The sequence below is a fragment of the Triturus cristatus genome, chromosome 2_1, assembly GCF_964204655.1.
Source record: "Triturus cristatus chromosome 2_1, aTriCri1.1, whole genome shotgun sequence".
NCBI classification, from domain to species: domain Eukaryota; kingdom Metazoa; phylum Chordata; class Amphibia; order Caudata; family Salamandridae; genus Triturus; species Triturus cristatus.
In genome coordinates this window covers 334,914,804-334,924,870 of record NC_140581.1, presented here as the reverse complement: position 1 = coordinate 334,924,870, position 10,067 = coordinate 334,914,804, and the positions used below count along the sequence as shown (strand labels likewise).

The 10,067-nt window shown below is 49.0% G+C and overlaps 1 pseudogene; it reads right to left on the bottom strand.

Moving 5' to 3' along the window:
• Positions 1-9,394: 9,394 nt before the first annotated feature.
• The window catches only part of LOC146864170 (28S ribosomal RNA), a 1,869-nt pseudogene continuing 1,196 nt past the window's right edge, over positions 9,395-10,067 (bottom strand).

Genomic DNA, 10,067 nt, shown 5'->3' with positions numbered 1-10,067 from the left:
GTAGTAAAGTTGGCAAAGTGAGTGGGTATGGGATTGGTATGGATATGGTAATGTTTCTAGTATAGGTGCTGGAACAGGGTTTGCATGTGTTCTGGTGCACTGGAAATAAATTCACATATTTTCTGACTTTTGGAACCTAAATGTCAAGTATTTTTGGGGATTATGAGATGCATGTTCATTGCTTTTCAGAGCATGGAGGTAACCAGCTCATGGTAGATATTAAAGATTTCCTACAATTCAGTGGTGCTCAACCTTAGATTTTTGGAGGTAGGCTTTTGTGGCATTTCAGATTTCCCTGTGCCTTTTCTATGTTTCTTGCAACAAAGTTTGTTCACTTCGGACTAAGATTTACACAATTTGTGTTCTGGATCGTTGATGATGCATTCAGTTCAACAAGTTCTTAGTTGAATTTGTTGTTAATGTATGTTTGTATGTATGTATGTCTGTATGTATCTATGTATGTATCTATGTATATATGCATCATTTGTATAGTGTGAAGCTGGTCAAAAGGCAGCAGAGCATTGTACTAGGTCAAAAGCAAGCAGACAGCCATAAGTTGTAGGAGCGATAGCTGGATTCCAGGAGCAGAAGTGTATTATATTGTGATGTAATGTAAAGTGGTACATTTTAAAGTCTTTCCGAAATTGGAGCAGGATTGGGCCAGTACTGGAAGATAAATGGTTGTGGTTAAAGATTCTTGGTGCATAGATGGAATAGATTCTAGGCACTTTACTATTTTTTGTGGGTACCTTGATTTAAAAGGAAGAGGAATATGGAGAGTAACAGACATGGGTTAGAAGTTATTCAGCAGGGATGTAGGATAGATGTAGTTAGGTCTGAAAGTTTTCAATTTTCCATACGTAGACTGAAAAAAGTATTCATGGATGTTGAAAAGAGTCTTTAAAGGTATGGGGTGTTCTTTGGGTTGTGGGCGTATAAGTGAAGTTGGTCAGGTTAGTTGTTTGCCCCTATCGGCAGTTGTAACCTTAAGTTAGAGGTGGACTGTCCTGCTTTCAGTGTTTATTTTTTGTATGGAAAATCAATTAGAGGGATGAAAAATGTGAATTATATCTAGGTGTCCCAAAAGAAGAGTGCTTCTTTTAAGGACGAGAAACCTCACTCACCCAAAGGTGACGTGCTTCATCATTGGGTTCCCTCCTCACACCCATACTGCAAGCTACTTGGTGTAGGCTCCTACTCTCCAATGGGAAGGAGCTGATGTGTTTTTAAAATTGACGAGCGATATTGAGTAGGTAAGTGAGGGGCAGAGTGCAAAGCAAAAGTGAAGAAAATGGATAAAACTATATCAGAAGGCCTTGATTAACTTTATTCGAGTGCCCTGCGGGATAGGGTTAAAAATAAGAGGACGGAGGGATTATACCATCTATATACCCTATAAATGGTCAACATGTCTCTGCTCTTTTGTCAACTCCAAAAAGGCTTCTGGGGCATTTGTCAGGACCTGGATAATTAGTCACTCCGCTTGTTACCAAAAAGCGAACATACACATGAAAGAGAATAGTGGCCTAACAAGGGAAAGCCTGGTAGGAATGGGAATGGCCCGAATGTAGCCTGTGTCTACCAGCGTCCAACAGTGAACGAGTAATGATTCGTTCTCAAGCCAATGGGTAGCGCCTCACCCACAGAGCTGCTTCATGTCACCCAGAAGGGTATCGTTCTTAACAGAAGCGCTCTTCCTTTGAGAAACCTAGATATAATTCAATTTTTTTTTTCCCTCTAACGGATTTACCAGACGTACTCTTTTGTGATTTTTAGGATATGTAGAGAGTAGTATGTTTCTGATTGGGACTCTCCCACTGGAACCCTTGTGAGAATGTGCTATTTTTGGAGAAGGTTAGTGAAGTTCTGTCAGTGTTTTCAAAATTGCTTATAACCAGTGTCTTGCCCCCAAAATAGACAATAACAGTCTTTTTCCAGTGCTTACAAGACATGTTATTTTTTCAGTGACTATTATAAAGCATATTTTTAAATTAAAGGAGAAGTAATGCATGGTATGTGCTAACCTCCCATTGGCAGTGTGTCCAATTAATTTATTTTAGACTGTTTTAAGCAGAGAAAGTCTGTATACTGCACTCTCACTCATACTTATATCTCATTACCTCTCATTTAGTTAATAGTCTTACAGGACTATTGATTGATTAAAAAAGTCAGTGTGCCATATTCAAATGTTTTAACAGACACTTTCCTGGACACAGATGGGGTCATTTACATACTCTACACTGAATATTACGACATTGTAGAGGTTTTAGTACATAGTGAAACTTTTAAACTTTTTGAATTACTCCAGATTAGTTTGTATCCTTGTATTTTGAGGCACATGAAACTAAATGCTTTAAACATGCTCACTGCTGCATTTCTACTCTCTTTGTCTGACTACAGTAAGTTTATCTTACTTTTGTGTGGACATTTATCAGTGCCAAGTGTTGCAGTTGCAAATGCCTGTCATGACCTTTTAACAGTCATCATATTGTATTCTAGAACTTGAAAACTTGCTGTTAACATTGCAACTATGGTCCTCAAAAACCCCAGCAACAAAATGCAAATGGACAAAAGCCAGGATTACCTGATGGTATCACACACAACAATGGAACACCTTGCATCCATGAATTACATTGGTAAGTAGAAAGTCCTGTGTCATACTTTTCCCACACTTCCAGGTGGATGGTGACAGCACACTTTTCACTGGTACTTGTTACTGCACCTTGCTGCATATGTTTAAAACTTGGTGTGTTTGTCAGTTGACCTGCTATCATTTCTGACTTGTTTGAGAGTAAGTCAAAAGGATTTGCCCATTCTGTGGGTAAATGTAATAGTACAAATTGGCCAAGATTCTTATGAGCCAGACTTTGCACCAATCAGTGAAAGAATTGAACACTTCCAAAAGATCAAATATGATTTCAATATTCCCAGATTCTTTACAGTGTGGAAATTATTAGATCCCTATATAATGGAAGGAAATTACTCACTAGCAGGGCCACTGGAATTATGCGAATGTGGGGCCACGGCGATTTCGCATAATCATGGATTTTGCCACATTTCCACATACTTCATCATCTGCTGCATGATCTGTAGATTTTAACAAAACATTTTTGTTTCTAGCCCAAATGGTTCAAAAGTTTCTAAAATAGCAAAAACACGTGTTGCTGCTCAGTGGATGGCCCATTGCAAAGGTTGGTGGGTCACCTTTCTTTTGCTCTTTGCTACATTTAGATGTTGAACTGGTACTAAGGAGGTGCAACCCATGCCAAGGATGTGTAAAATTGATAAACTAATGAAATTATACTATTACAAAATGTGCTGCGTTGTTCAGTATAATTTGGCTTTTCAGCCGCACAGTTTATTCAACCCTGCTGCAGGATTTGGTCCTCCCCTGCTGCATAATTCCAGTGCCCCTGCTCATTAAGCAGTTTTTTTCAAGACTCAGACATGAAAGTGTCTCTTTGAAAGGATATGGTAGGTCACTGGACAAACATAAAAACCAAGAGATCCATGTATACAGAGTTCATGTTGATTTCTAAATTGAGTTAACATACCACTGTTTCATTCAATAGTAAGGGTGGATAATTGAAACATATATTCCCCCCCTATAGAAGAAAACACATCCTGACATATTAGTAGGGGTGGACTGAGAACTCTGCTCCGCCAGCGGAGCGGACTTGGACAGCCACCCCCGCTCCCCGGCCCGGTCCCTGCTTCTGAAAGCAGCTAGGCCAGGAAGAGCACTCCCTGGGACCTGATGGACCCCCGTTCCCAGCGCTCTTACCCTCCGATGGTTTGCAGGACCGAGGGACTTCCGCACCCGGGGCCCGCCAGATGGAGCTTGAGCTTTTGGCCCGTCCCAGCTTCCGAACCCTAGCCAGGGCGGGGAGAGCCTCCCCGGGCCCCGGTGGACTCCCGTCCCCAGCACCCGAACCCTCGGCTGGCTTGCAGAATGAGAGGCTTCTGCACCCCGGGCCCGCCGGACAGAGCTCCAGCCCCAGGCCCGGTCCCAGCTTCCGAACCCTAGCCAGGCCGGGGAGAGCCTCCCCGGGCCCCGGTGGACCCCCATCCCCAGCGCCCGGACCCTCGGCTGGCTTGCTGGTCAGGGGGCTCCCACACCCAGGGGCCCTCCGGAAGGAGCTCGAGCCTCGGGCCTGGTCCCAGCTTCCAAACTCTAGGCAGGCCAGGGAGAGCCTTCCCGGGCCCTGGTGGACCCCCGTGTCCAGCGCCCGGACTCTCGGCTGGCTTGCAGGACAGAGGGCTCCCGCACCCCGGGGCCCTCCGGACGGAGCTCGAGCCCCGGGCCCAGTCCCAGCTTCCGAACCCTAACCAGGCTGGGGAGAGCCTCCCTGGACCCCAGTGGACCCCCATCCCCAGCGCCCAGACCCTCAGCTGGCTTGCAGGACAGGGGGCTCCCGCACCCAGGGGCCCGCCGGACAGAGCACAAGCCCCGGGCCCAGGCCCAGCTTCTGAACCCTAGCCAGGCTGGGGAGAGCCTCCCCAGGCCCTGGTGGACTCCCGTCCCCAGCACCCGGACCCTTGGCTGGCTTGCAGGATGGGGGACTCCCACACCCCGTGGTCCGCAGGACGGAGCTCGTGCCCCGGGCCCGGTCCCAGCTTCCGAACCCTAGCTAGGCCATGGAGAGCCTCCCCGGGCCCGAGTGGACCCCTGTCCCCAGTGCCCGGACCCTCGGCTGGCTTGCAGGATGGGGGGCTCCCACACCCCGGGGCCCGCCGGACGGAGCTCGAGCCCCGGGCCCAGTCCCAGTCCCAGCCTCCCCAGTCCCCGGTGGACCCCCGTCCCCAGCGCCCGGACCCTCGGCTGGAGCCAAGGAGAGTTAAGCCCAGGCCACGTCCACTCCCCACCGGCCTGCCTGGAGAGATCATTTTCCTCGACTATTAAGCCCTCAAATAGTGGAGGCTTCCAGAACCCTGGGAAAGGACAAAAGTAGGAGTCCCACAGGGCCATCAGGTCACCCGGCCCGTCTGCGCTCCAGTCCCCAAGCGAGCCACTCTACGCACTGGCCAACCGAGAGAGGCCGGCTATCCCAGGCCGACCGAGGCTCCACGGCACTGCATTATCATTACGGTTTAGGAGGGATTCTGACTTAGAGGTGTTCAGTCAAAATCCCACAGATGCTAGCTTCGCCCCACTGGCTCCTCAGCCAAGCACATACATCAAATGTCTGAACCTGCAGTTCCTCTCGTACTGAGCAGGATTACTATTGCAACAACACATCATCAGTAGGGTAAAACAAACCTGTCTCATGACGGTCTAAACCCATCTCACATTCCCTATTAGTGGGTGAACAATCCAACGCTTAGTGAATTCTGCTTCACAATGATAGGAAGAGCTGTGACCCAAGAGGTGAAGAGTTAGAGAGAGCGGAGGAAGGTCCAGGGGAGAAAGAGGTTAGTTGGGTGGAAACAGGTGAGTTTTGAGTTTTGCACGGATTCTGGTTTCAGAGGGTTCCATGCGGAGGTCAAGCGGAAGTTCATTCCAGTGCCTTGGGGCCAGGTACCTAAAAGAGCATCCTCCCATTCTGGCTCTGCGAATGCGGGGAGGTTTGAACAACATCGCTCCGGATGACCTTAGATTCCGGATGGGGCGATGGATGGTGAGGAGTTTTTGCAAGTATCTGGGACCTTTGCCATGGGCGATGCGGTGTGTGAAGCATAGGGCTTTGAATTTAATGCGTTCCTTGATCGGAAGCCAGTGGAGCTTAGTTAGAGCATTCCTCCCAGATGCTCTACGGGGCAGGTTAAGCACCAGGTGGGCAGCAGCGTTTTGTACGCATTGAAGGCGATGTAAGCCTGTTTTACTTAAACCTAAAAGCAGAATGTTGCCGTAGCCAGATGGGGTGTGACTAAGGCATGGACGAGTGTTTTTCTAGCGTTAATGGGGAGAAGGTCAAGGATTTTACAGAGGGTTTTTAGAGTACTAAAGCAGCTGCCCGTAACTTTGCTGACCTGAGATCTGAAGGAGAGATCGGAGTCAATCATTACTCCGAGGTTTCTGACGGATACAGCGGGAGTGGGAAGACTTCCCAGTTCCGCAGGCCACCACATGTGCGTCCAGGTGTTAGGGGATTTTCCAACGATTAAAAGTTCAGTTTTATCGCCATTAAGGCGCAAGCAGTTGCTATTCATCCATGTTGCCACAGATGACAAGCATTAGAGAAGTTAGTGGCCTCTTCCGTATGGTCCGGTGTAAGCTTGATCATCAGTTGGGTATCGTCAGCATAGGTGACAATATCCACCCCAAAGGTTTCAGCAATATGAGCTAGGGGCTCCATATAAAGGTTGAACAAGGTGGGGCTCAAACTGGAGCCTTGTGGAACCCCGTGGTTCAACTTGCGAGGGGAAGATTTAAAAGGGGGGCAGTGCATTTGAAAACTCCTGTTATCTAGGAAGGATTTTATCCAGGCAAGGGCGGATCCCTTCACTCCCATGTCCGAGAGGCGAGACAGCAGCGTTGTGTGCATCACGGTGTCAAAAGCTGCACTTAGGTCTAGTAAAACCAGCGCTGCTGTCTGGCCATCATCCGCCATCTGTCTAAGGCATTCGGTAGAATATAGGACGGCTGATTCCGTCGAGTAGCCAGCTCTGAACCCCGATTGGGTGGGGTGATGAAGGGATTCTTCCTCTAGATAGGTCATAAGTTGGCCGTTGACCACTTTTTCCAAGATTTTCGAGCAGAAGGGAAGAAGGGAGATGGGACGAAGATTTTGAAATTGGGAAATGTGGGTGTTAGGTTTTTTTTTCAGTGGGATGACCTGGGCTGTTTTCCATGCATCAAGCACATGGCATTCTTGGAAGGAGAGGTTAGCAATGTGAGTGATCTGATCAATCATGCTTTCCAAGACTCCCTTACAGCGTTTGGGGGGGCACACGTCACAGGGAGAGCCAGATTGTATGTTGTAAGCAATGGTCAGCAGTTCCTGTCTTTCGGGTACTTTAAAATGTGTTAGACAGGGTCTGATGGTAAAGTTGTTTATGACTGCCACTTGTTTGCTAGAGACGTCGCTGTTGTTTGTGAAAGTGGCATGTATTTTGTCAACCTTGCCAACAAAATAATCAGCTGTGGAGTCACATAGCTCGCTGGAGTAGGTGTCTTGCGCTTCGAGTCTGGCTGGGACCGTTAGCTCTTTATAGATGGTGAAGAGTTCTCTGGTTGGATTGTTGGCGGATTCTATTCTGCCCTTAAAGTGGGCGCCTTTCACTGTTCTTATTAGTTTATGATATTTATTAAGTTCTGTTCTGTAGAGTAGCTTGCTTTTGTGGTTGTAGTTTTTCCTCCATTGTCTTTCCAGATTTTTACATTTAACTTTGGCTCTTTTGAGTTCCTCAGAGAACCAGGGGGCAGTTTTAGTGTGTCTTGCGGGCGGTTTGTGTGTCCAGGGTGCTACCGTGTTTAGCGCGTTGGACACCCATGTTTCATAGTTATTCCATGCCTCCTGTAAAGTATTACTAGGGGGTGGGGACTTTTCGAGTAGGGCAAGTTTAAATGTTTCCTGATTACAATTTTTCCAATCTCTACATTTCTGGGGTAGGGGTTTGTTGGTTCTGGATTCTGAAGAAGTATCTTCTATTTCAAACTATAAAGTGGTCTGACCAGATAACCCTGATCGGGGGAGAGACCTTAACACCCTCCCAATTGGCAAAGATGGGATCTAAAAGATGGCCTAGTTGGTGTGTGGGGGAGTTGGATTGTAGATTGAGTTCCAGGGCTTTCAGTGCTTCTGCCACATCTTGTACCTCCCTGCAATCTGCAGTGTCGAAATGGAGGTTGAGATCACCTAAAATGAGAAATTTTTTGTATCGTAGTGCTGGCTGGGTGATCAATTCTATGAGTTGGTCGCCGTACTGAGCTGCCCCTCCGGGCGGGCGGTATATAAGAAGCCCGTTGATGATATTTTTGGTCCCTGCTTTTATTGCAAAAAAGCCTCCCTCGCTGTTAGGTAGCGAAGCCTTCAGTAGAGTGCATTCTAAATCTGCTTTATGCAAAATAGCGAGCCCCCCCTCCTCTCTGATTTTGTCTGTCTAATCTGAGTATACAGTAGCTAGAAGGGGTGGCTTCCAGAATTTCGGGCGACGAGGTTTCGTCAAGCCATGTCTCGGTGAGAAATAGAACATCTGGACGACTTTCTGTCAATAGATCATGTATTTCCATTTTATGTTTTTTCAGAGATCTACAGAAGCAAAATTTTTAGCTTGGCTGTCATCCGCTTTTCTTTTAGTGAAAGTTGGAAAGTCCTTTTGCAATTTTTGCAGACGAAGGGTGAAGCATCCGCCTGCACTGTATGGAAGCAACCATCTTTGTATATTGGGCATAGAGATAAAAGTTGTTGTTTTGTATAGTGTATATCCTGTCTGAGGGCTGCTGGACTGTCCCAGGGGACAGGAGAGCCAGGGGGTATGGCTCCGGGCCCCGGTCGGCCGCGGACGGGCGCAGACGGGCTTGCCTTTGGCGCGCCTTCGAGATCAAGAGAGATCAAGAGAGATTTTTCCCTTCTGCTCCGCAGGAGGTTTCTGTTCTCCCTGAGCTCGCCTTAGGACACCTGCATTATCATTTGACAGGTGTACCACCAAGTCAAACTCCCCACCTGCCACTGTCCCTGGAGCAGGTCACGCCCCGCGAGTGCCAGGCGCTTGGAGCCACAAGCGAGAGCCCCACGGGGCTCTCCCCCACCTCACCGGGTAAGTGGAAAAACTATAAGAGTAGTCGTATTTCACTGGCGGCCCGAGGGCCTCCCACTTATCCTACACCTCTCATGTCTCTTCACAGTGCCAGACTAGACTCAAGATCAACAGGGCTTCTTTCCCCGCTGATTCTACCAAGCCCGTTCCCTTGGCTGTGGTTTCGCTAGATAGTAGGTAGGAACAGTGGGAATCTCATTCATTCATTCATCCATTCATGCACGTCACTAATTAGATTACGAGGCATTTGGCTACCTTAAGAGAGTCAGAGTTACTCCAGCTGTTTACCCGTGCTTCATTGAATTTCATCACTTTGACATTCAGAGGTCTGGGCAGAAATGACATTGCGTCAACACCCACCTCAGTCCTTCGCGATGTTTTGTTTTAATTAAACAGTCAGATTCCCCTGGTCCGCACTAGTTCTAAGTCAGCTGCTAGGTGCCATCCGAGGCAGAACGCAGGCTCCGCGCCCCCGGGGAGGGGGCACGGGGAGAGGCGACCACCGCAGCTGGAGCGATCCACAGGAAGGGCCCGGCTCACATCCAGAATCGCCTCTGCCCCGGAGGGAGGTGCCTCATCCAGCGGCGGCACGCGCCCAGCCCCGTTTCGCGACCCAGCCCGACCAACCCAGCCCTTAGAGCCAATCCTTATCCCGAAGTTACGGATCTGACTTGCCGACTTCCCTTACCTAATATACCAGAGGCTGTTCACCTTGGAGACCTGCTGCAGATGTGGGTACGGCCCGGCGCGAGATTTACATCATCTCCCCCGGATTTTAAAGGACCAGCGAGAGCTCACCGGACACTGCCAGAACCGCAATGCTTTCCAAGCCTCGGGACCCTCTCTCGGGGCAAACCCATTCCATGGCACCCTACCCTTCACAAAGAAAAGAGAACTCTGCCTGGGGCTCCCGCCGGCTTCTCCGGGATAATTTGCGTTACCATACTGGATGCCGCGAGGGCGTCCGTCTCTGCCACTCCGGGTTCGGGAATCTGAGCCCGACTGCCTTTCGATTGGCTGAGGGCAATGGAGGCCAAATGCCCGTCCCTACCGAATGGCGCTCTCTTAAGACCGACTGACCCATGTTCAACTGCTGTTCACATGGAACCCTTCTCCACTTCGGACTTCAAAGTTCTCGTTTGAATATTTGCTACTACCACCAAGATCTGCACCTGTGGTGGCTCTACCCGGGCCCTCGCCCCGAGCTTCCGTGCACACCACAGCAGCCCTCCTACTCGTCGCGGATTAGCCCAAGTGGTTCTCAGCGCCAGCGACGGCCGGGTATCGGCCCGACGCTTCAGCGCCATCCATTTTCAGGGCTAGTTGATTTGGCAGGTGAGTTGTTACCCACTCCTTAGCAGATTCCG